Raw genomic sequence first — 24,313 nt, forward strand, 5'->3', positions numbered from 1 at the left:
GGAAATCAAGAGCAAAGAAGAAAGGGAGCATTTCTTTTTATTCTCTGGAAACACTAGGGAAGAGATAGGGGACAGAAAAGAAAGAAAGAAATGGTTGGGGCAAGGGATAAGGCTTTGTGCGAGGACGTGAAGAAGGCAGGCTGGTGCCCTCACCAGTCTTTTATAAAGCAGGGCATCCTCTTACTGGCCAAAGCAATTTCTATAGAATAATAACCTGACTGCATCTCCTGCCTCCTGACCCAGATGAAAAGAGAGCAGCTCTAAACAAAAAGTGCAGTAGGGAGGGAGGACGGGGGAGGAGGAGGATCGCTCCCTCCATCACAGCACCTGGCTCACAGAAGCGCTTCTCTTCCTCCATTAATTTATCTCACACAGATGTCTCTTTCTCTCACTGCTGAAGCAGCAGTTAAGTTTGGGGGTTGCTGAGATGAGGGTGCGGGCTTTGCAGGCCAGGCCTGCAGCACTCAGCTCCGGCCATGACTCAGCCCAAGCCAAGCTGCCCCCAGCCCCGAAGCCTGCTCTCTTGGCTGCTGCACTAGCCAAGAAGACAGTGAGGAGAGAGAAAAAGGGAGAAGCAGGCGATGTAAGGAAACACAGCAACAGCCTGCTCCGGAGTATTTCTGGGCTGGTGTGGGAAAACAGGGAGAGCTGCCACCTGGAGCCGCTCCAGGGCCACTCTCCGGCGCCTTGGGGTCCATCCCCGTGTACTGCCATGCTGAGCTGGTGCACTGACTGCTCCCCAACACTTGTTCCCCTTCCACCTCCACCGGTCACTTTCTTACAGGAAGCGAAAGCCCGTGCCGCGACACAGGGCAGAAGCCGGGAAACAAAGGCAAATAACGGATGGGACAGCTGGTCCCCGTCCTTCCTCCCTGGCTGCACGCGAAGCGCTCTCTTGCAGGAGATGCCGGAACACCACTGACACGACTGGGTGGTACAGCGGCCGCCACGCTAGAACCGCCCCGGGAAGGAGCGGAGCCGGGGAACCCCCTATGCACCCCGAGCTGCACGAACACGTCCTGCACAGCCCGGGCTGCGGGTACATAGGCACGGCGCACACCCTCAGCCCGAGCGGCAGGAGGGGCGGCACAGCGCACAGCTCGCCACCGGGGCAGGGCACCCCCCCACCCGGCGGGGACAGCGGGCGGCGCGGCCGGAGGGCAACAGGCGGGCGGTAACTTCACGCAGCGGCGGCGAGCAAGTTGCGCCGCCGCGCAGGACGCGCCCGCCTCCGCACCTCGCCCGCGCAGCCGGCTGCGTGCCCGCGCCTCGCTGTGTGTGCGCGACTGCGTGAGCGAGCGGCACCTGCCGAGACCGGCGGCCGCCCCGGCGCGTGTGCGGAGCGGGGGCGGCCGCGGGGCGCGGGGCTGAGTCCGGGCTGGGTCCGCGCCCGGCGCCGCCGCCGCTGCGCCCTCCCGGCTGCCAGTCCGCCCGGCTCCGGATCACGTGGCGGTTGCCGGAGGCAGAGACTAGAGAGGAGAGAAAAAAAAAAAGCGCCTCATTCCTTCTTCCACCGCCATACTGTATTTTATAGTAACTCTCATTTTTATTCCTCCCTTTTACTCCCGCTCGGTGAGTACCTTTCCGCTGACATTCTTGTCTTCCTTTTTTTTTTTTTTTTTTTTGTCCTGTTTTTTTTTTTTTTCTTCCTTTTGGTTTTTTGTTTTTTGTTTTTCCGGTTTTTTTTTTTTTGCTTTTTTTTTTTTCTTCCTCTTTGATTATTGTTTAAATGGATTTGATCTTTTGCTGATGACAAGTTTTTTTCTTAGCATGCGATGGTTCCTAAACTGTGAGCAAAAGGTGCTGCTGGGGCCGGGAGTCACTGGGATTGAGAAATGATGATAATAATAATAGAGACTTGCCAGTCCAGCAACAACTGCGATACGTTGAGTAGCTATATATCTGTATATGCAACTGGTTTTGTTGTGCACAGAAAGAGATGTGAAATACGATGCTGTTTTTTAAAGATGAGAGAGAAGGCATGTTTCTAACTCTTTTTTTTTTTTTTTTTTTTTTTTTTCTTCAGAGGATTTTCTCTGGTGTTTTATTTTTTATTTTTGGGTATTTCTTTTTCCTTGTAGAGATGGGATTTGCAAATGCATTTTACAGCAGTGTTTACAAAGAGTTTGTAGTCTTGCAGTACTGGTGGAAGCCACAGAGCAAGATGTTAATTTTATTATTTTTTGTTATTGTTTCTTTTTTTGACACTCAGTGCAATAAGCAGGGCTTTTTTTTTTTCCTTCTTTTTCAGTTTTTGATGCCTGTTTATAACGTGAAACTTTTCTTGCAGCTTGTTACAGTTACCATTTTTAAATACTTTTTTTCCTCCTTAAAGATAACAGAACAAAATATGCAGCCAAAGAAATGATCCTTACTTTTGCATATTTTGCACCTTGACTTTTTTATTCTTTTGCTGTCAGTATTTTATGGTGGTTATTATTATGATGGTGATGCTGATAGCTGTATGCATATGTACAAATAAATACATTTTCAAATGATGGCAGTGGAAGGTTTTCCTGGAGAATGAAGTGCGGTTCGGTTTCCTTGTCAACGGAAGATGAAGTGAACAACTGAACATCTCCCCAGTGCAGGTACTTCATCTCCTTGTAGGCGTTTCCACGCTGTGTAAATTACATTGTGAGATTTGAATATATATATATTTTAAAGAAATCTCTTTCCACCCCTAGCTGAAGGTCTCAGTGCAGTGCACATGGGGACTGAAGTACGTCTCTCTGCCTCCTGATTGCTTGGATGTCTGCAAAGCATTGCACTAATTGAGGCTGGGTCTGTAAGGCTGAAGAGATGTGTTTGTGTGCTATGTGCTGTCAGGAGGGGAAGGCAGTGGGGGGAAAAATGCAGACCCCCACCATAACCTCTTGTCCAGAAGAAAACCCCAAATTGAAATTTCAGGGTGAAATCTTGAGGTCCTTGTTCTGAGTATGAATACTCGCAGGACTTCAGACAAGAGCAAAAACCCCAGCCCTGTGTTGTGGTGACTCGTGTATTTGTGTGTGTCTGTTTAAAAATTATCCATTAGAAAATAGCTGTGAGAGAAACAGCAAAGGAGGCTCCCTGGGTGAGCTGGCTCCTTGCCACACGAGACATATTTCGTAGCCCTGAGGGCAGCAAAACCCTTCTATCCAACTTCTGCTCCTCATATTACAAAGGCGTAAACAAGGCAGCAGGTTGCCTCTTATGAATTTAATTCATTGGGATGGAGATTAATCAGAAACAGATATTTGCTCGAAGGTGTTTCGTTTTGTTTTGATGATTATTAATGCCACTGGCTGGCAGGGAATGGGAAACTTACTTTCCGTGACGGTCACTGGGAGTTCAGGACTGGAGAAAGAACTGTTACTTTTCATGGATAGTGCTTAAATGCTTAACAGAGGCTGCCCCTGATGTAGAGACAGGATATTGGTTCTTTAAAATACAGTTTGGAAGGATTTTTCCAGATGACAGGCTTGTTGGTGGTTTTGATTTTTTTTCTGGACGGAGATACAGTGCAATATTATGCTAAAGCAGAAGTGCTGAATGCTTGGATCTGCAGTGTTCTCTATAGTTTACTTTATGTTTGCTTGTCGAATTGCTTAATGTATTTTATTTAAGCAGCCTGTAGGGATTTGTAACCGAACATAAACTTAAGCTGTGTATTAGATGTGGAAATCAAAGTTACAGAGAATATATTTATTTTCTTACAAGCAAAACTGTTTGGCCAGTTTCTAATTCATTTGGAAGTTTGAGGCTTCTAACAGTCAGTGCACATTGCTGTAACTTAACAGCCTCCTTTAAAGTAGAAAGTGTATTAGAAGTCTTCAGCATTCTTCTGTGAAATTAGTCATGTTGAAAAATAAATCAGTTACTGTTGTTTTTATTAATTTACTCTGTAGTAAAACAGCTTTGTGTGTTCAAGGTGGATTTTTCCAGCTTAAGTGTGGTAAAAATGTTTAGTGCATATTTGTGCATGGTTTCTGCACTGACATAATGGAATACTTTTGACAGTATATTGGGGTCAATAATCCATTGCGTCCAAAAAAGCACTGTCTAGATATTTCCATGATGGATTATGATGACTTCTCAGAAACAGTTACAATCTGTTGTGTCAATACTCTACACTGTAAGAAGATTCAACCTGCTTATTTTCTCATGATTTAATTTGAAAGAAAGCCTTTAAAATACCATACTGATTGAAAATCTCTCTTCCACCCCTCTTTGCATTCCCCTCCCCCCTTATTTTTAAATTAAAGTTTTTCTTTAAATTATGTGAAATTGACAGTTAGAAAAGCATTTTTTGATATTGCTAAAACACTGAAATATAGTAACTAGGCTGCAGTTTCCAGAATAATGTTCTTTTTGTCCTTTCTTTCAATATTGCAGGTGTGTTGAGTGGGTAATTTTGTACATGTAGTTGCTGACTGTAGATCCAGTCCTGCTCACCTAAGTCTTAATGTCTGAGATAAAAAGTTTAGAAATCACTATTTTCAGCACCCAGATTTTGCCTGCAAAGCACCTGAGTCTGAGTAGCTCAGTAATCTAATACTCATACATACATTTCATTTGCAGAAATTTGAGGTTGTGTGATTTTACAAAAGAGATAAAGGAGCTAATTTTGAAAGAGGATACCTCTACTTCCTGCATTATGTGGGCACAGAAGGATTTGGGTTGGTGGAATCGGTTCCAGCTTGATGTTTCCATAGCTATGCTATGACTAACACGGCTGAAAGCCGTGTTAGTGTAAGAGACAAGTGTTATTTTTGGAAGGAAGAATGAAAATTTTATCTAATGAATTGCAGTGTTGTTTCTAGAAGTGATGATGTAACTGTGTCTTACACTGAGTGTGAGAAGTACTTACTGCCTGAACTCCTGACGTGTTATGTGTGTCCAGACTTGTGTGGCATCTTCTATTTTTTGTTTACATCTCATTTGATATGCGTGAATTTAGGAATTTTAGATATTTGTAAACAGAAGGATTTGGAAAGCAATTTTTCATCCATAACTAGCTATCATAAGCAGTACTTACTAGCAAATAAAAATGTTTGACAGGTGAACAGGAGTTAATGACTGTGGTGCCCAGAGCGCTGACTGAAATGCAAGCTTTCATCTACTGTAGTGGCCTCAACTGGCAATGGAAGGATATCTTTTCACATTTTTTCACATAGAGGATAGGACTAGAGAGGCCTGTGGGGTTTCCAACTCCGTTCTGCAGTGGTGCTGAGCTGGACTTGCTCTGTTTGAGTTCCAGTGCAGATTTAACTGGGGCACCACCTCGCCTCTTTGGGCCTGACTCTTCCAGCTGTTGAAAATCTGTTTGATGCCCAAAATTTATTCTCAGACAGTGTATACTCCTTTGTTTTTGTGCCACTGCTGTCCCCACATAGTGAGATTCCTTCTCTACATCTCTGCTTCCCCCTGGTTGTCTTTCCTGTGCGTTTCCAGAGAGCAATCCCAGCCCCTTTTTAATTGAGTTTGCTGGGCTAACTGGATGGAGGTTCCCATTTGCATTGGTCACAGACATCCAAGCTATCTCTCAGCAAAGTTGGGCTGCAGCACAAGCACGGCAGCTGTGTTCACACATTTTCTGCCCAGGTTCTGCCTCCATGTACAGCTTCCAGCCCCCATTTAGGCCCAGTGTGCTCACCTGGAGCTGGGTCATGCCTGTGTCTTCTGCTGTTGAGCCAGGCATTGTGCCACACTGACCTGCCCTTAGCACTGCCTCACCATGCTGCATTTCTCTGCAAAGGACTCTCAAGGATTTCTCCTTCAGCACAGTTTAGACTCCCAAGAATCTTTCATTTACTGTTTCAGTGTTTTACATTCATACCAACCAGCAGGAGCAGAATGGAGTTGAGCCAGTGTTGTATCAGAGGCTGTCTTCTAGTAGGAATATATGTGAAAGTTTGCAATAGTGCTGTTTAAAATAGCTTTTCCTAATTAGTTTCTTCCCAGATTGCTGTTATCTTAGCTCTCGTCTCCAAAAGCATTATTCTAAAAGCAGTTTCTTTCTCTTCTACAATGTTGTTTTGTTTTCCCCCTATTTGTCTTAAAAACAACAACAACTTAATAGTGTTTGATGGGAGGACTGAAAGGTCTGTCCCCATGGGAATACTTTTGAATTCCCTTGATCTTCTCAGAGGATGCAGTGCTCTGTCAAAATCTGGATCTGCATCCTTTAAGAACTTATGGAATTTCTGAACAGAAGGCAAAAGATGACAATTTCCAGATGAAAAATTATATAATCTGTGTCACTGTCAACATAGTCATCCAGAGAATTGGATTTAAACCAGTTTGTAGGTTCTTTAGACTCAGATCCTGACTGACAGGAAAAAAAACAAAATGCTATTTTTAAATGGTGCAAAGATTACAGTGTAACATCTTCACCTCTGTTAAGGTACTAATTATTTTATGACCTTTGAACAATTACCAGGGTAACATGACTTGAAGATTATTGTTTCGCATGTACACACATTAGTATAGTTTAAACCATTTTTTCTCGTCTTTTCTTTTGTTGTATTCCACAGTGACACTAATCTCTTTAATGTACTGAATCCTTCTGAAACATTTTTACTGCAGTTTTGGAAATGTTTTCTATGAAATTTACCTTCACGCAACAAACTGTGATTTTTCTGTCTCCACGAATCATCTGCTTATAATTAAAACAAAAATGAAGTAGACCTTCAGATTATTAACTATATCTCAGATTGCTTAGCATGAATCCTATTAACTTGTTTTTATGACTGCAATATTTAGAGATAGAAAGGTAGACATGATCATAGATGGTTATATAGGTATTTCTTTTTACTGATGTTCTTAGTGTGATACAGAATTAGCCAGAACCTTACACAGTCTTTTAGAGCTTAACAAACACTCTTGATTAGGAATAAATAGTTAACTTTTACAGTATTGTAAATTTATGTACACTGATACCAGCTACTGCCGCCTGAGAAAAGCTACAAAGCTGCATTGTCTCCCTGGTTTCCTCCCTGTGTCTCTCCACCACTGACTCCCCCCGGCCTTCCAGAACGTCTGGGCTCAAGCAACAACCATTCTGCAGCAGCATCTCTGTTTTAGGAACAGAGATTTGTCTGTGGTGTAATTCCTTCACAGTTACTGCAGTACATATAATAATATCTTCTTAGACTTGGCTCTTTGAGGTTGGAAGCAGCAGAGGTGGGTTTAACAGGAGTGGCAGCCATTAATGATGGCATGGTGACCTGTAAATGGTGCTCCCCAGGCTTTTTATTTTGCCTTTGCATACTCGTTTTTCTTCTTCTTTAAGTACCCCAAGCTCTGGTGAAGCTTGATTTACATAGGTGTCCTTCCCCAGGTGAACTTCTCCCAGTGCCAGTGAGCAGTGGCCAGCTGACATGCAGTCACTGAACATCAAAGTCAGTGTGGAGCTCTGAAAGCAGCTGAGAATTTGTGTGGGCAGTACCGTGGTCCTCTGACCTCTGCTCCCAGCCCTTGGACAGCCATAGATCCAGGCTAAGGCAGTACTGCTATTGTTATTATTTAAAGGGCAGTAATTCAGAAAGGATCCAATGATAATTTTTGCACCTTAATAATAACTAAATGACTTGGTGAAAATCTGATTTTGAGTCTATCGAATGTGCCACATGTCAAATACTTTTATTGCAGCCTGTTCAGTTCACTATAGTGTTTTTTCATCAAAATCCTTCCTCTACTCAGACATGCAGGGTCAACATAAAAGGGCTATCTGGCACAAATCAAATTCTAATGGGATATTGTTTACTTGCTTGAAGAAAGGCTACATTTGTTGTGTAGACAAATCACAGTAGCACAGTGTATTCCGCAAAAGGTTTTAACTAGGAGATTCATACAGAAGCTGAGCAGTGTTTATGCCAAATAGATACAAGATGCATCTTGTTAATTAGAAGTAATTTTAGGTTCTGGAAGAGGCACTGCACATGTACGCTTTGGATAGGGAAGCTTTAGGCTGCCCTACAGTTAATTTGAAGTTAACTATAGTTGTACTTGCATGGTGTTGGAAATACTGGTCCTTTCTGTTTGGTTGTGGTATAGTACAGTTTGATGTTTAAAAATACAAAAATGTTTGCACCACATAAGTCATCCTCTTTGAACAATTTGAATGAACAAAACACAAAAATGTACAAGTAGAACAAAAACAGTTGTGTGCATCTTTGCACACAGAATCTGGTCTCAAGTGCTACTGAATGCTAACAGCTCCTGCTGATAGTTGACGTAACTCACTGACTTACAGTGAAACACTGTGCATTTAGTACTTGTAGCATCACAATTCTGAGCTTGAAATATATTCTATGTAGCTGCAGTACTTTATTGAAAGATCCTTCACCCAATAAATGTTAAGGTAGAAGTTGTGTGACAGTAAAAATGCTACAAGCAAACTGTCAAATGACATCTATTAAATACTATAAACTAAGCTTCCTGTTTGGGTAACTACAAAAGAGATTATTTATACTATGTTCCAATTTACAAAATTTCAGTTTTATCATTTATTGTCTTGTATTTGCCTCTGATTACATACAATGAAGCATAACACTTGACATGCTGCACAATAGGTCAGTTTTCTGACCTATTTCAGTTTTCCTATCAACTTGCTTTTTCAAATTGCAGAATAAGAAAGGTGTAGTTATGTTTTCTCCCTGCATATAGTGGGAGCTCAGTAAGTGGGCCAACTGCAAGATTGGCTATGGAATGGTTAGCATCTTCTGTTCCGTGTTTTTAAGTTGTAGACAATTAATGTATCTTATGCACAATGAACAGTTAAAATATATTTAAATTTTGATGTTATGTCACTTGCGCTTTAGTGGGATAATTCATCAGCACATTGATGCTATTTTCATTGTTTACTATTTTATGAGAGAAGCATACTATGTTACCATTTATGAGGATGTGCTCTGCTCTGGTGGGTTACACATGAACAGAAACCTGGTCCTGTATACATACTGGTCAAAATACATATGCTGGTCAAAATTTCCCATCAAAACATATTTTTCTGTAGACTTTGATGAAGTGATTCGCACAAAAGGATATACTGATCTCTCTTAACATTGCTGTTTAAAAAATGGGTTTTCAGAGCTAAGCTAGTCATCATTTTAGCCATCGGAAAGTCAGTCGTTGCAGTCTAACACAGTTGCTTAAGGCTTTGTACTCAATGGAGATATATAGACACCTCCAGAGAGCTATGGGTTATATCCCGAGAGGCATCTATGGATAGCTGAGATGAACAACCTTTCTAAAATACCTCTCTCTTTTCACTTATGAGAGAGAGAGAGAGCACAGATTCCTAAAATTTTGATGGCTAAAGGGAGATAAATCCATTCTTTCTCTTCGCACTTGTTGAAATTCTGATTTCTTAATTAAATATTTGATTGCAAACTGATTTTTTTGGTTACTAGAATCTTCACGGCTTTAAGCTTTTACTTGAATTTCCACTTCTTCACTAATTTTTTTTTTTTTTTTTTTTTTTTTTTTTACAGAAATCAATATGTATTTTCAAACAGTTTGAATCAGTTCTAAACTATGATAGAATTCCCAAAGATTTCTGTTGGGGCCAAAATTTCATATCTTTTTTTTTTTTTTTTTTTTTTTCCCATCACTTCATATAATTTTCTGACTCTTTATAAGTTTATAAATCCTACAGCTTCAATGAATTCTCCTTGCAGAGTTCTACCATAAAATCCAGGCACTTCAGTTGCTGAGTACAATCATGGACCTCATCTGAAAAACCTCTGAAAATAACAGAAAGATAAGGATCGTGTAGATGTCAATTGGATCAAGCTAAACTTTACATATGTGAATTAATGTAACTGTATATAGTAATTGTGTCAAAAAGTTAACAGTAGATCAGCAAAAAGCTGAAGATCTGAATCTGAAAATTGTAAATGACTCTGTAAAAGGCTTTTTACAGAAAAACTTGCCCATTTGTGCTACTGCCCTATGCATTGTACTGCTGTCCTCTTTTTTTTTTTCTTCACAGTGTTAGCAGGCTACCATGTCATGTTATGCACTTTACCACGTCTTTGTCTTCATCTCTGTTCTTTGATATGTATTGATATTTCTACCTTTGTTTTTTTGTACCATATCTCAACAATGCATTGTCTGAGCAGTCTTCACAAAAAATGGATTTTCAAGGATCGTATTCCTAGCTGACTTGATTAAGTCAGCTCTTTCCTCAGTTTTATTTATGCACCGTAACATTCCCCTTTTCAGTCATGCATTTTTGACTCATATTTGGAAGTACAGCGTTGACACAGCATTATAAAGACCTCATGACTGTACAATGTGGGGACATAGAAGAACACAACTGAACTTCTTCGTAACGGTATTAGCCAGACTCTGCCATTTGATGTTGCTTGGTCTAACCATAACAGCTGCTCTGTGTGATAGGTGGTCCAGGGTTGCTGAATGAGGAATATTTGCTCAGGGACTTGCTAATGAAAAGAGCAATTACAGGAAAAGTAATTACAGTTTAAAGAAATAAATTATTTCAGGAATGCCAGGATGATGATGATGATGATATTTTATGCACAATCCCATATAGTATGATATTTCCTTTCAGAAATTTTAAAATGGGTTCAGAAATTCTTGATACTTGGTCACAAATATTAATAAATGTTTTAAATATCAATTATAATCAAAATAACCTGGCTACTCTTTACTGTTGGATCTTTTAAGATCAAAATAATCTCTGCAGTAGAGACCTACGTCACTCTGGTCTGCAGTGACAGACAGAGGAAAGTGCATTTGAATATGTTAGGTTAGTTCATTTGAATTCTTTTTGTCTTTTATTTGTAATGTTTTTTATTTCAGGCTTGCTGGACCTTCCCTCCTGCTCTGGACCTCTCCCTTGGTGCCGGCACAACTCAGAAGGATGTATGAAAAGGAAGCAGTAGGAAAGGGGTGGGAGAGGGGAAAGGACTAGAAAAAGAATTAGGAGGGAGAACAATAGAAATTGAGGAAAAAATCCTCAGCTGTTCAGTTAAGGCTTCAGAGAACGGGAATGTTTGCAGTCCCTGCTCCTCCTCATCTTCCTCCCTCAGTCTCAGCCCCTCTCCTCTCCACCACCTTAGCTTTCATCAGCACTATATATATTTCAATACTTATTGTTATTTCTTATTAAAAAACAAAAGCAGAAGAATAAAATCTTTGCAAACAATGAAAAATACCCCCCTTCTCACAAACTATAGTGTAATACTACTCACGTAACTGTGAGACAGGATGGAAGTTTCCTTCTGGTAAAGTAGACTTACGTGAAAGTGTAGAGTGGTTTTATGCATTTTCATGAGAGAAAAGAGTTTAGGTTTCTCATTCCTTCATATCCACAGCGAGCCCTTCAGATCAATGTGCAAATGGCTGTGTTTCAGTTTATTCACCGATGTCCAAAAGCATTTACCTTTATTTACTTATTTTCTTCATCCATTTCTCTCAGTTTTACTTCCAGTGGCTAATCTTTCTCCCCATCATCTTAGTGGGGCTATAAATTAAAAACTCTCTTAATTCTTTCAGCTCATTCGAAATTTACATTGTATTATTCATTTTTTGTGGGCTAAATCTGCCCCTTCACACCCATTCCTACCAGGAAACCCTCCCACCTTACAAAGTTGATTTAGAAGTTTTAACAGAATGGTTAGACCATTCTGTTAAATGAATGAAAGTACTTGGTCTTTCTAAGAAGACCGCATTAAGTTCCTAAATGTGGAACTTAAACTGGTCCTTTATTTCCCCCATACCAATTTGACTAATAAGAAAAGTCAAAATTGTAACCATGGAGCCAATACCAAATAAAGCCTCATGAAAAATTTGCAGACTTAAAGGTCAAATATTAAAAATTCCAGATTCCTTGTTATACTATAATCAATTATAATATTTGAATGAAAAAAGATGTTGGTATCTGACCTTCGAGATGCTGGTGGAACTGGTCCAGAGCAGAATGATCGGGTCCAAAAGACTGAAATAAACTTTAGATGCTGAAATGACATTTAAAAGTACTGTAGGTAAAATTATTAGGTGTTGTGCATATCTAGATACAACAGATAAACACAAACATGCTATTAAATTAAAATACAGTGCATAAAACTGCAATAAAGTAATGACTTCTTTCAGGGATTTTAATGTTACATTTGACTAATGTGTTGGAATTTCATTTTACATTTTTTTAAGATGTGCTCTAAACACTATTGACTCGTTACCTGACTAGAAGCTAGATTTCAGTCTGCCTAATGCATTGTTCTTGCAGTTTATTTAGATTTTCATTATTTCTGCCCAATTTACGTGAGTCACACACTTGAAAAATAGCTTTCTGATTTCGGCAGGATATTCAGAGTCCTTGAGCTTGTTAATTTGGGTCTCTGGGCAGTCTGTCCAAAAACCAAAGTTCTTCAAAGGAGCTCTTTGGGTCGATACGGTGAGGTACTTGGGAACTGCACTGATGATGTGGTTGTCCTATGTGGAAAACCAAGCTCCTGCATATACCAGAGTGTGCTCTGAATGGAACTCACCTGTTCTCCTGCCTGAACCCGGGAACTGCTTTCTGCAAATACAGGATTTATAACTGAGAGATTGTACACGGGGGATTTCAGGGAACTTAAAGTGTGAGGTGGAGTGTAATGGTTTTAAGACAAGTAACAGTCAGTCAGGCAATCTTGATCCCTCTGTGAGATTTAGGTCAACTTTGCCAACCCTAAGTGTCAGTTAAGGGAAACCTACCTTAAATCCTGCCTTAACTGTAGATCACTTAACCTGAGATTTAGACAGAAATTATGTAATTTGAAGCCCCCATCTGCTGTTGAAGTGCAGTACAGTGCCTTCTATGCTACAGACCACTTTACAAAGGGGAGAAATCTCACTTTCTCCTCTGAGTAGTTATTTTGAAGCCACTGATGCAAGTGAAGTCACTAAGACTTCATACACAAGTAAGAGGAAGAAGGAGCCTTGGAGAAGGATCTGAAACAAAGATTTTTCAAATCAGTGGATGGAGTGATGATAACTTCCTTGGGCTGACTCAAATCATTTGTCTTTTCTTGTTCATAAAAATATCATACATTTTAACTTCGTAGTTTGCTTTGCAACCTTTATCTTCTCCTTCAGGCTGTGGTGAAATTATTTTATACAGCAATTGCCATCTCACTTTAGAATGTAACTACAGTATAATCCATAATGATCAATTTCTTCTATGACCAGCTGTTTGCTATTTTACAACCCTGCAGTGCATCAGGAAAGTATTTTTACAGAAGTGGAGTAATAGAATTGACATCTTTGAAGCTAGGAACTTCCTAATGAAAAGTTTGAAGTCTGAAAGGATCTATTTCAAATTAAATGTTTTGGAAGGTAAGACAAAGTACGTTTCATGATATTGAATCCTACATGTAACATGCAAGTTTTAATGTAAATTACTTTAGTCTTCTGATATTAGACTTATTCCATAAAATTGAAAGATTTCCAAATTATGATTCCCTCATTTTTTAGCTACTGCTCAGACAGAGCAACAGTTATATTACTTATGAAAGTCTGGAGAATTATGGCTGTCTCTACTAAACACAGAGTTAAAAGCCTGACCTCAGCATCTTTATGGAAGTCTTACTGTGTGCAAAGATTACTGAATATGATGGTAATCTCTGTTTGGCCTAGAAAACAGAACTGAGGTGGAAATAAGGCTGAATGGAGGCTGCCGTTATTGTCAATAAGATACTTCACATATAGAATATATTTTAAGTATGTTAAGGATGCAACATACCAGCTACGCTGACCATAAAATCTATAGCTTTCTGTATAGCAAGATGTAGCCCTGGTAGAAACTAGGAGTCTGCTACTGCTCTCACTTGCAAGTTTCCGGTGGTTTTGATGTAAATCCGCTCAGATTCAGCTGACAGAGCTTTACTTCAGGATGTAATGTCTTAGTTCAATTTTTTTACAGTAGAGATGAAATTTTTACCTTGTATTTTCTCGTAATTGCCTCTCTCTTTCCCAGTCAGTTGTATTTTGAGTAATACAAAGAATGTACAGTGATAAAAAGAAGACACGCTCCCTGTTTTGTGGTTAGGGCTGTAACAACTTTGCAATTCATTAAATTGGGAGCAAGATCAGGATTCCACTTTCAATGCAAATGATAAATGTAATACAGAGTATTAGCTAAATAGACCAGCCAACCTGATACCTGGTGAGTCAGTAGTCTTGGAGATACAATAATAAAAATTTGATTAAATATAAAAAATGCAATGTCATTTTTTTCTAGTAATGTATTTTTCCTAGTTATATATTTTTTTCTGATATATCTGAAGTAGGAAAGAGCTGTTGCATTGGGCCAAACTCAGAATTCACATAGCTCATTATTTTGTTTCTGCTGGTAGTAAAGAGCAAAGAAAAAGAAAAGTTTTCTGACAAGAACCTACTTCCTAGTAAGAAAGTAGAATGTCAGAATAATGATAGAAGAATAAATTATACTGCCCCGGAGTTTATGTCTGGGTTATTTTACAGTTAATCAATATTAGTATACTGATATCTTATACAATTGGATTCACATCAGGACAGATCACAATCTTAGCAAGGAAAGTAAATGCAGTATCTATGAATGATCATATCAGTGAACAGCAACATCTTATTCTGCAGAAAACAAAAGCTTAAAATAAACTGCAGGACTTATGATTAAAATAAAGCAACTTTTTTTTTTTTTAAATGAGGAACTAAAGCTTCATTTATTACATTTGCAATAAAATAAATTGGGAATACGTCGTTAATACAATACAATACAGTATTGCAGTTCTGATCAAAACGCTGAAGTAATTTCAGAAGGCAGAAGTTTATTGTTTCCTAAATTCTGCCGCTGCTTAATTTTTGTATTCCTTCAATTTGCCAATCTATAACTTTTTTTTAACATAATGTTGAATGTATATGTGAATTATCTGTATTTATTGTATTGAGGGAAATTGCATATACAGACATATATTAGAAATTTCATTACGAAATATCTAACAACAATACTATAAAGAGGCTTTTATGTATGAAAACAGTTTTGGAGTATTGCCTTATTGTCCACCACAGGCTTTTGTTTGCTGAAAAGGTTTTCATCTCAATTTACAGAAGTTAATAAAAAAAGGGATCTTTCTGTAAGCACGGGATACCACTGTAAATACAATGAAATTGTCTTTCTTGCAGTACTGAAACAAACAACAAGAAAATAAAAACAGGCCCACACCAAAACCAGTCAATCAACCAAAAACCTCAAAAAAAGATTATTTTTTGTTTCTTGGTAATTAATTTAAAATGTGTATTTTTGTTGTTGCTGAAATGTCTATTATATTTTTTATAATCCAAACTGAATATGTTTTTGCATGTTTTGCTATAAATTAGAAACTTTCCTATGTTTTCTATTTGCATTGCCTTGTGATAAAGTAAACATTAGGATTATGAAGGCATGCTTTAATGAACAGAGCAGGACATTTAATTTTAGTAGTATCTGTATCACAGTAGAAACTTAGGAGGAAATCTCATTTCTGAGAACTTCAGCTTTCCGTATTTGCCTACTGATATTTAGAACAATAAGGTCTTAGTCCTTAGGTATTGGTCAGATTTGATCTGAGAATTTTAAAGCTTTTAAGCTTTGCAAATACTTTTCATTTAAGAAGTGATAACATTAGGAAACTGTTATTGGTTGTGTTGCCACAGTTAATAGGAACCTAGCCATAAAGCAAGGCTAACAGTTTATTTAAAAAAAATAGAGGGGGTGCTTCAGCTCCAGCTTCTCAAAAACATGTGATTTACATACAGCTTGCAACCCACCATGAGTGCTTGGGATTCAGACACAGAGTATGTAGTCAGTAATAGCTTTTCTTTTTCTTTCCCCTCAAAAAATAATGTGCAGTGTAAATATTAAATTATTTCTGATGTGAAATCATCCGAAGTATTTGCATGCATTGCCTTTGTGAATTCAGTCGCAACCTCTCACCAGTGGTGTATAAAAATGTAATAAGCAAAATTATCCTAATCCATTTAAAAGCGTTCTTTCTTACTCCTTAGTAATTTTTGTCTCATGCTGTATATTTTATGTGTCTGCTGTTATACTTGAGATGCACTATCATTGTCCTTGTGTCCTTTTTATAAGTCCCCAGGTAGTTCTTTCACTGGGAGATTTTTTTATGTTACTGTCTTTCTGAACACCTTTTAACACAGCTCAACCTAAAAAAAAGAAAAAAATGGGTCTTTATTAATAGAATAATAACAGCATATTTCAAAGCAGATGGAGCAGAAAGAAACATCAAAGTCAAGCTAACAAATAGTGAAATTATCACAGTGAAATCTACAGAAAAATCCTACAGACAGTTTGTGGGCAGAATTTTAAAAAGACATGCAGCTAATTTTGATTTTTTAAATGAGCTGTCTTTCATGGAAGTAGGACATGGAACTCCCAGCAGTTAAGAGACTCTACGACAAGATGCTAAAGTGTTCCTTCATATAAGATACAGATCTTTATAGACCATAACTGAATCATTAGGGAAAAAAGATGGATGTTTTCAAAAGCAAGTCTAAAAGGGAATATTTTCTTTGAGTGAAACCAACTATTAGTTGACAGGAAATCATGGAAAGATATTGCATGAACTAGTGGTGTGGTTTAAACGTGTGGGTTCATTTGCATGTTTTGTCTCCAAATAGCTAATCCAAAGCATGCAATCACAGGTGGTGGGGCAAGGAATGATGTGGGTTTTGACTTTGGTAAGGATTCCACCAAAGCAGGTAAGAACTTACCTCCTGCCAACATACAAACATGCACATCTCTTAGGGTTTTATATTATTTTTTGATATGTTACATTATATATAATCAAATTTGATTAAATCCAAGAACTCACTCATTTGTCTTGGATTAATACATAATATTTTATGGACATGTTGCATCTTTGTCTCACTCCAATTTATAGGAGGGAGAGGAGGTTCTTCAGGAAAATTCTGTTATTTTGCAATACTGTGTTAAAAATTGCCGTAGTACCAAAGAAGATAAGGATTGTTCTCCTGTAAATCGATATTGATGTTTTCTGTGGTTAGATGTTCATTCAATTGCAAAGTCACACCTTACTGGCCAGTAGGATTTTTGAAACTATAGATTAAACTGGATGCTACAGAGGAACATCTACAATTGCCACCTTTTAGCATCTGAAATTGTATATCAGTTATACCCAAAATTTTATACTGTTTAGGATGCAGTTGAAAATAAATTGACTTGGAATTCTATATCTGTTTCCCAGTAGACTTGGAGGAATGTTACCATCATTGGAGTTTTATTAATGTATAACATTTGTCTTTTGCCAAATTCCAGCACAAGGTATTTTACCCATCTTATTACAAAAGCTGTTGATAAATTTGAATTCTTTGGATTATGGTGATGTTGAGATATAGAAAGGTTTATCCCCTAAAATAGTAATTTTCAAAAACACATTGCAAAAATGAACCTTTTCATTTCTGTGTGTGTGGTTGCACAGATTGTTTCTGGTTTTAGATAATATTCCAAGGGGATTTTTTTTTTTCTTTTTCTTTCTTAAAATCACACTTATTTAGAAAAATGGAAAATGACTTTTCTTGTACACAGCAGGAGACTGTCAATGGAAAAGCACTTTGCCACTCGATTCCTAAGCTCCTTTTAGGTAATATTCTTGTTCTAAATCTTCGTCTTAATCTGTGGTTGTTTTGCCGTTGTTTGTTTGTTTTCCTGAAGATATGTAGTGTCTTTGCCCTCCTCAGTCTCATTGCCTCTCAGTATTATGTCTAAATGACTTTCAGAAAATTCTGGTTTTTAGGTAAAACTTAATACTTGGTTGATGGAGCCTCAAAACCGCAGCTCAAACTTCTGTATTCAGTTCGGTCTCTTGTAAAATCCCCCACATAAACTAATCCCCTTTGCAGAGCTGTGTCCATTTTTGGGCTGTGGAAGTGGTATTTGTGGTTGGAAGTTAAACCATCAAGGAACAGAATTCCCTTCTCCATTGAATTCTAATAAAAAGCATTAATCAGAAAACAGAAGACTGGACCAAAAACATCTGATTATTTTATAAGCATATATTAATTGATTCATGTAGAGAGGACTTCACTATTAATCTCTTTCTTATGATCACTAGGGCCAAAGATGATGCTGATTGCACTCTGAAAATAAACAGCGGTATTAGTTACTTTTCTTTCATATGTTTTTTTTTGCAAGCATAGAAATGTAAGATAAACTTCTAGAGCCCATTTATGGAACACTATATTTTCTTTATGAAAATTTTCTGTTGATGTAAATTGTCCATTCTTTATATCTGATTTCTTCAACATCCATACTCTACTGTTAACCTTCCTTGACCTAAGCAAAATAATCCAGTTAATTTCACTGATAGCCTTTAGCCTCTGACCACTAATAAGTGTACAATTTTATCCTATGAGGAGTATTCTGTCATGTTGATCTATTGAAAAATGGTGTAAGAAAAAAAAAAAAGAAAAAACGTTCTGCAAAGGTGCTGGGCAGTGAAAAAAGCAGAATAAATAGGATCTGAATGTAAAACAGAAAAACTGGTGCCTGGACCTTCACTCTCCTCCTTTCCTCTTTACAGCATTTAAGTTGAGATTTCACTTGGACTCAGACACCTTCTTTCAACTGTACATGTTCCTCTACAGAGCTACTAACATATTTGAAATCTTTTCACTAATCCTGTGGAAATAGAAATGATCCCATAAGCAAATAATAAAAGCGATGAAGGCTAATGTTTTTGAAGGTTTTGTTTTGTTTTTAAAATAAAAAATTACTGTGATACAGACATTTTTAAACAGGGTTTCCCATATCACCAGCTGGTATAATTTGGTTGGATGTCTCCATTAAATCAATGGAGAATCGATTACCTGGTTTTATGCTCATATCTTGTTCATAGCAAATGTAATGGGATTTGTTTCATTTTAGTGAAAAGTTGTGGAAAATAGGCTGATTAGTTATGTAATGGGAAGATCATTTCAGTCTTCCTGCAGAATGAGTAATGGCGCTTTAAAAATGTTCAGGTAAGGCTTGTGTATGCTACATATAGAGGGTGGGGGAAAAGGGCTGCAATGTGCATGAGATGTGAGCATGGAAGCCATATTGAACTTGACATCATCTTTTTAGTGAAAGCTGTTTAGCTCTAGAGCCTCTCCTTTGCATTTTGAGAGGATTTTAGAAGAATGTATTATTCATAGTGAAAGAATAGTTTAAAAGTCTTTTGTTTCTGATGGAGGATTATGGGCACAAGCTTGCATTTTTTTAAATCCATTTTATGTTACACAGCATTGCAAAAAATGTCTTGTGGTTTGAACAGTGTATTGATTATAATCAATCAGACATTTGTCATAGACTAAGGTATGCCATGTTTAGCAAAAACTGCATTGACAGATAGAGCATATTAATGGATCCTGGAAATCTTGGCATGTTATTAGGCTGGCTTAGGTCTTTAAATGTAAAGGATGTTCTATAAATGTGCTGCCATTCAATAAACCAATTTTTACATTGATTATTAGAGATATAATGGAGCATGTTATTATATTAAATGTTGAGAAGAGTTAAATAACAGAAAGTTTCAAGCAATATGGTCATCAGATATTCAGCTGTTAAAACAACATTTTTTTATTGTGCTTTGGATAAAGAATTACAGTTTTGTTTGTGAAGTAAGCCTTGAAGCTGGTAAGGCTGAAAGTAGTTAAAGAATCATATTGTACAGGTTGCAATTTTAACTTCCAGATCAGAAAAAAAAATCAGATCTCTTTTAATAAAGAGAAAAATACATTGAAAAAGTCCTTATATAATCAGAACTTATGCCTGTGCTATTGTAACACTTATTTTTTTCTCTTCTATGTTTCAGAACCAATATATTTTTTTCCATTGGTATGTGTAATGAACCATAGTTAATATATGCTACTTAGCTTAATCTCTCTGAAACTCAGCTTTTCAGTATGAAAGAAAAGGGAGAGTAGGAGAATGCATATAGACAAGGGATAAAACATGAAAATATATTTATGGCACCTGAGCCTCAGCTGTCAGTTCATGTATGAAGTATAAGATGGAACAGTAGGCTGGATTTGGTTTTGCTGTTGACATATCACTTAGACTTCACAGAACCACGGAGTTGTAGGGGCTGGGAGGGATGTCCAGAGATCATCAAGTCCAAACTCCTTGCAAAGCAGGCCCCCTACAGGAAGTTATGCAGGTAGGTGTCCATACAGGTCTTGAATATCTCCAGAGAAGGAGAGTTGACAGTCCCCCTGGGCAGCCAGTGCTCCGTCACCCTTACTGTGAAGAAGTTCCTTTGCGTATTTGGTGCAGAACTTCCTATGCTCCAGCTTATGGCTCTTTCCCCTTGTCCTGTCCCCACAGACTGCTGAAAAGAGGTTGACCATGTCCCTTTGCTTCGTACACTTAAAATATTTATAAACATTAATAAGATCCGCTCTGAGTCTTCTTTTCTCAAGGCTGAACAGACCCAGGTCACCCAGCCTTTCCGCATAGGGGGGATGCTCCAGGCCCTTTATCCTCCTTGCGGCCCTCCTTTTCCCAGTCCTCTTTGCTGTTCTTATACACACTACTTTGATAGTTGGAACCACATACCTTCTAGTCTTGTAATGAAACTGTAATTTTATAAAAGAGGAGCTGTGCAGAAAGAAACAGTAGCAAGACAAATTCCTCACACTTTGTTAGAGAATGTTCACACTGCAGGCAGCTCTGCCAAAATTGATAAATTTGGATTTCAAGACAATATTGCAACAGCTTTGAGAACAATCAATCAAAGGAAAATTATTTTTTTTTTAATGAAAGTACTTAGCAAAAACTTTGTGGATGTGTGAACAGGAAAATGCAATTACTCTTGTAATTTTTCAAAACATTAATTGTTTTACTTTGTGTCAGTGGCCCCCAGAAAGGGATTGTTAAAGTATGAGAAATTTTTGTCAAGAATTTCTGGGGTCCTGGTGTGTTCTGTTTGGTAGATGGCTAGGATATGGTTACAGGCTCTAGTGGCTGTTAATTCTCTTATAGTGGCAGGATCTTTAAATGTCTTAAAAGGCATTTCCTTACCTTTCTTCAGTGCTAGGAAAAGGCGAGGTTGTTGGAAGAATGTGGCTGTAGTCAGTACTCTCTGAACATTACTGAGGCTTTAATAGCAGCATATTAAAATGGAAAGAATACAGCTCTTCAGTGGTTCAGAAATAAAAGGTGTGCCAAATACCATTGTTAATTCAAAGGAGGAAAAAAAGAACTTTCAGTCTGCTGAATAATAAGTATGTGATTAATAAAACCTGTGGCTAATAGAAATGTGGTATATATGTTTCCTCTTCTTTATTTTTTTTTTAATGAAATAATGCACAAAATGGGCTTGTCATGCATAGTTCCAGTGATTACTATTTAGTTGGTTCACCAGTAAATAGGTTCCAGTGATTACTATTTAGTTGGTTCACCAGTAAATAGATGCCAGGAAGATCAGTCTGAGATTTAGATTTTGGCTATTTTTGTGAAAGGTTCTGAAAAGGGGGGGTTGCTGGAGCTTCCAGTCAGTCTAAAACTTGCAAGCAAACCCAATTCATCTTTCATAAATAACAGTTTTCTTTGTGGTCAGGTCTAGGTTTGTAACTCAGTCTACGTCTATTGACTCTTTGGTACTTTCTGATGTTTTTGAACTCTGCCTTCTCTGTCTCATTTATTTTCCGTAATTGAAATGGGAATGAAACCCTTCATCATTACAATTATGACTCATATGCTGAGTTAACTGTCACTCTGTAAGACCTAAAAGAAAATGTTTTAGCAGCTGTGTTTTCAGCCATCACCACAGTGTTGTCTATGAGTGTGTTGAATAGGTAGCCACCTACACTAGTATTCCTATAGTCTGCTCTGGGCCTTGTGCTCAGACAAAGATCCCTCAAACCAGTAGAAAGACAAAATGGATGGAGGGTGTGCAATAACTGTCTACACCATTCATTCTATCCCTTTTGACAAAGCTCTCGTAGTTAGGAGGATTCTCTACTTCAGCATTGGTGGAGACATACACTGTAAGAAAGAGGAAAAAGAAAATGGTCATTTTTTAAACAATTTTGCATTAGCTGAGATTTTGGAGGACTGATTAATTCAAATATATAGATGGTTGTCTCTGTGAGGGTGATACTCTCACATAGAGGCAATAGCTTTTGAATGTAAGGCCAATTAATTACTGTTGTGTTAGAATGTGACACTTTTAAGGGAGAGGCTTTGAAATGAATCAGAGGTAAGTGCTGGACCTGTTTTTGAAATTGCTTCTGATCAGTCAAAAAGAAAATGATGGATGCATTTGTCTGATTAGGAAAAATGCAGTGACAGGCAACTAAAATTTTCCTATGTACATATTTAAACAACAGCGCTAAACAATACACTTCATTTTGTCACTGGAAATACTTTGTTACGAGATGATGATTCATCATTGATCTTTGCTCTCTGCCGATGGAAAAGCTCTCCTGGGAGGAAAATATAATCTATATCTGTCTTATTTGTTTGACAAACCAAAAATATCAAGAAACAGAGTTTTGCTTTTGTTTCAGAGACTTAAAGTACATTTTCTAACTTTTCATTCGAAAAAGCTGTTTGTAAATCTAGTCTAGAAAAATGCTGTTTTTATAAGCTCCAGGAGCATGTTTTATTTGGAGGGAATGAATTATTCCTTGCCAACAGACAGCTGTAAATACATAAAGCGCTCAAGCTTCTTGAGGCTTGGCTCAAATGCCAGCACAAAATCAATGGTAAAAATCGATGCCTTATATGAGCAGTACTTTACTTAATCATTTAAAAAAATTATTTCAGTGAGACATAGAGGGCCAGATCCTGAGCAAATGGCCAGAAATATTTTGGCTTCTGTAGAGTTCTACTGATTTACTCCTCAGTGATCTGGCTTACTGTGGAAACTAAATTTAATATAATTTTATTTTTTAATGTATTTATTTATTAGTAGAGAACATCACTGAATTTTCCACAACCACAAACGTGGATTATGCTCATGGCACATTCTTGACATACACAGAATATGTAGTTGTGTCTGATACGGAAAAAAAATTGCAACTGACATTTACAAGCACAAAATTGAGTTTTTTATTTCATTTTGTGGAATTTGTTTTACAAATTCGTTTTTAAATTTACCCCACTGATTACAACTGGTAATCTTCATGAATGATTAGGGATCGTAACATTAAAATAGCAGGAAGTATGATCTTTCAGAGACATGCCTTCTGTGTTGATTTGAAGTATATTGTTCAGTTTTCATAACTTAGATAAACCACTTGGTATCACACTTTAAATGTTTAGTAAATGTGTCTTAGGAAAATACAGAACTTCTAGCAGATATCACTAAAGCTCTCTGCTGTTGAAACATTCTAGGAAGTACTGAAGACTATTTAGAAATAATTTTAAAAACTGCCTTCAGTATGTGTGATGCTTGTACATGTACTCTCTCATAATCCATGTACTCTGGGACTGCAAATTGTTGGAAACGCTGTGGATTGCAGTGCTGCGTATCGAATTCACTGCAGAATATATGCTCTCTTGCAGGAAGAGACAGAGTCTCAGTAATAGTAGCTGTGATGCTACTGACTCCTTGCAGCTGATAGTGTTCTATCTCTAAACAAAGCAGGGGATAAGCAGAAATCAAAATGTGTTGCCTTATAAAAGTGATTACATTAATATTATCGTAAATGCACTCCTTTTTCAATTGCTGACATTGGACATTTAGAATTCTTACCTTAAAATTTCAGTAAGGTAATTCCCCTCATTTAAAATCATTCAGACCAATCCTCATAAAACCTAGTAAAATTGATAATATAAGGAATATGTGCAATATGTACAATGATTATCCTTTAATTTGAAAAGCCGTTTGATTATATATTGAGACAAATTCCCAGATCAGAGATCATGTGGCCAGACTTGATGACTTTCTGAGGTCTCTTCTAACTTGCTTTCATGATTCTATGATTAAAGTTATGAATTATAGAATACATTTTCATTTTTGTGAGAAATTACATTTAGTCCCTGTTAAAATTAAACCATGACCATGTGTATTTTTATCCATTATGTATTTGTCTATTTTTTTCCTTTTTTTTTGTTTATTTTATCTTCTGTCCTATTATAATTGCATTCTTTTGTGAAAGAAGTACAGAATGTTGCCACTGCTAGGTGCTTCACTTCATAACAGCAACAATACAACCAATATTGCACCAGAACATAAGACAACATTAATTAAATATTGCTATCAGGAAGTTGAGTATGTCTTGCCAAGGGAAAAAAATATATTGTGATTAAAATATCTAAAACCCTGTTGTCCTGAAG

The 24,313-nt window shown here is 37.6% G+C and overlaps 1 protein-coding gene across 6 annotated transcripts in view; it reads left to right on the forward strand.

The window, feature by feature from the left end:
• Positions 1-1,190: 1,190 nt before the first annotated feature.
• RALYL (RALY RNA binding protein like) overlaps positions 1,191-24,313 on the forward strand; it is a 375,450-nt gene continuing 352,327 nt past the window's right edge. For 3 of the 6 annotated variants that reach the window (XM_085221352.1, XM_085221355.1, XM_085221354.1), the window contains exons 1-2: positions 1,445-1,572; positions 2,505-2,591. The gene's annotated coding sequence lies outside the window, so the exon portion shown is untranslated. Of the gene's footprint in view, positions 1,573-2,504; positions 2,592-24,313 lie in introns of all 6 variants that reach the window. The other 3 variants (XM_085221356.1, XM_085221357.1, XM_085221353.1) reach the window with 2 other exon arrangements.

The sequence above is a fragment of the Meleagris gallopavo genome, chromosome 3 (assembly GCF_905368555.1).
Source record: "Meleagris gallopavo chromosome 3, MGAL_WU_HG_1.1, whole genome shotgun sequence".
Lineage (NCBI taxonomy): Eukaryota > Metazoa > Chordata > Aves > Galliformes > Phasianidae > Meleagris > Meleagris gallopavo.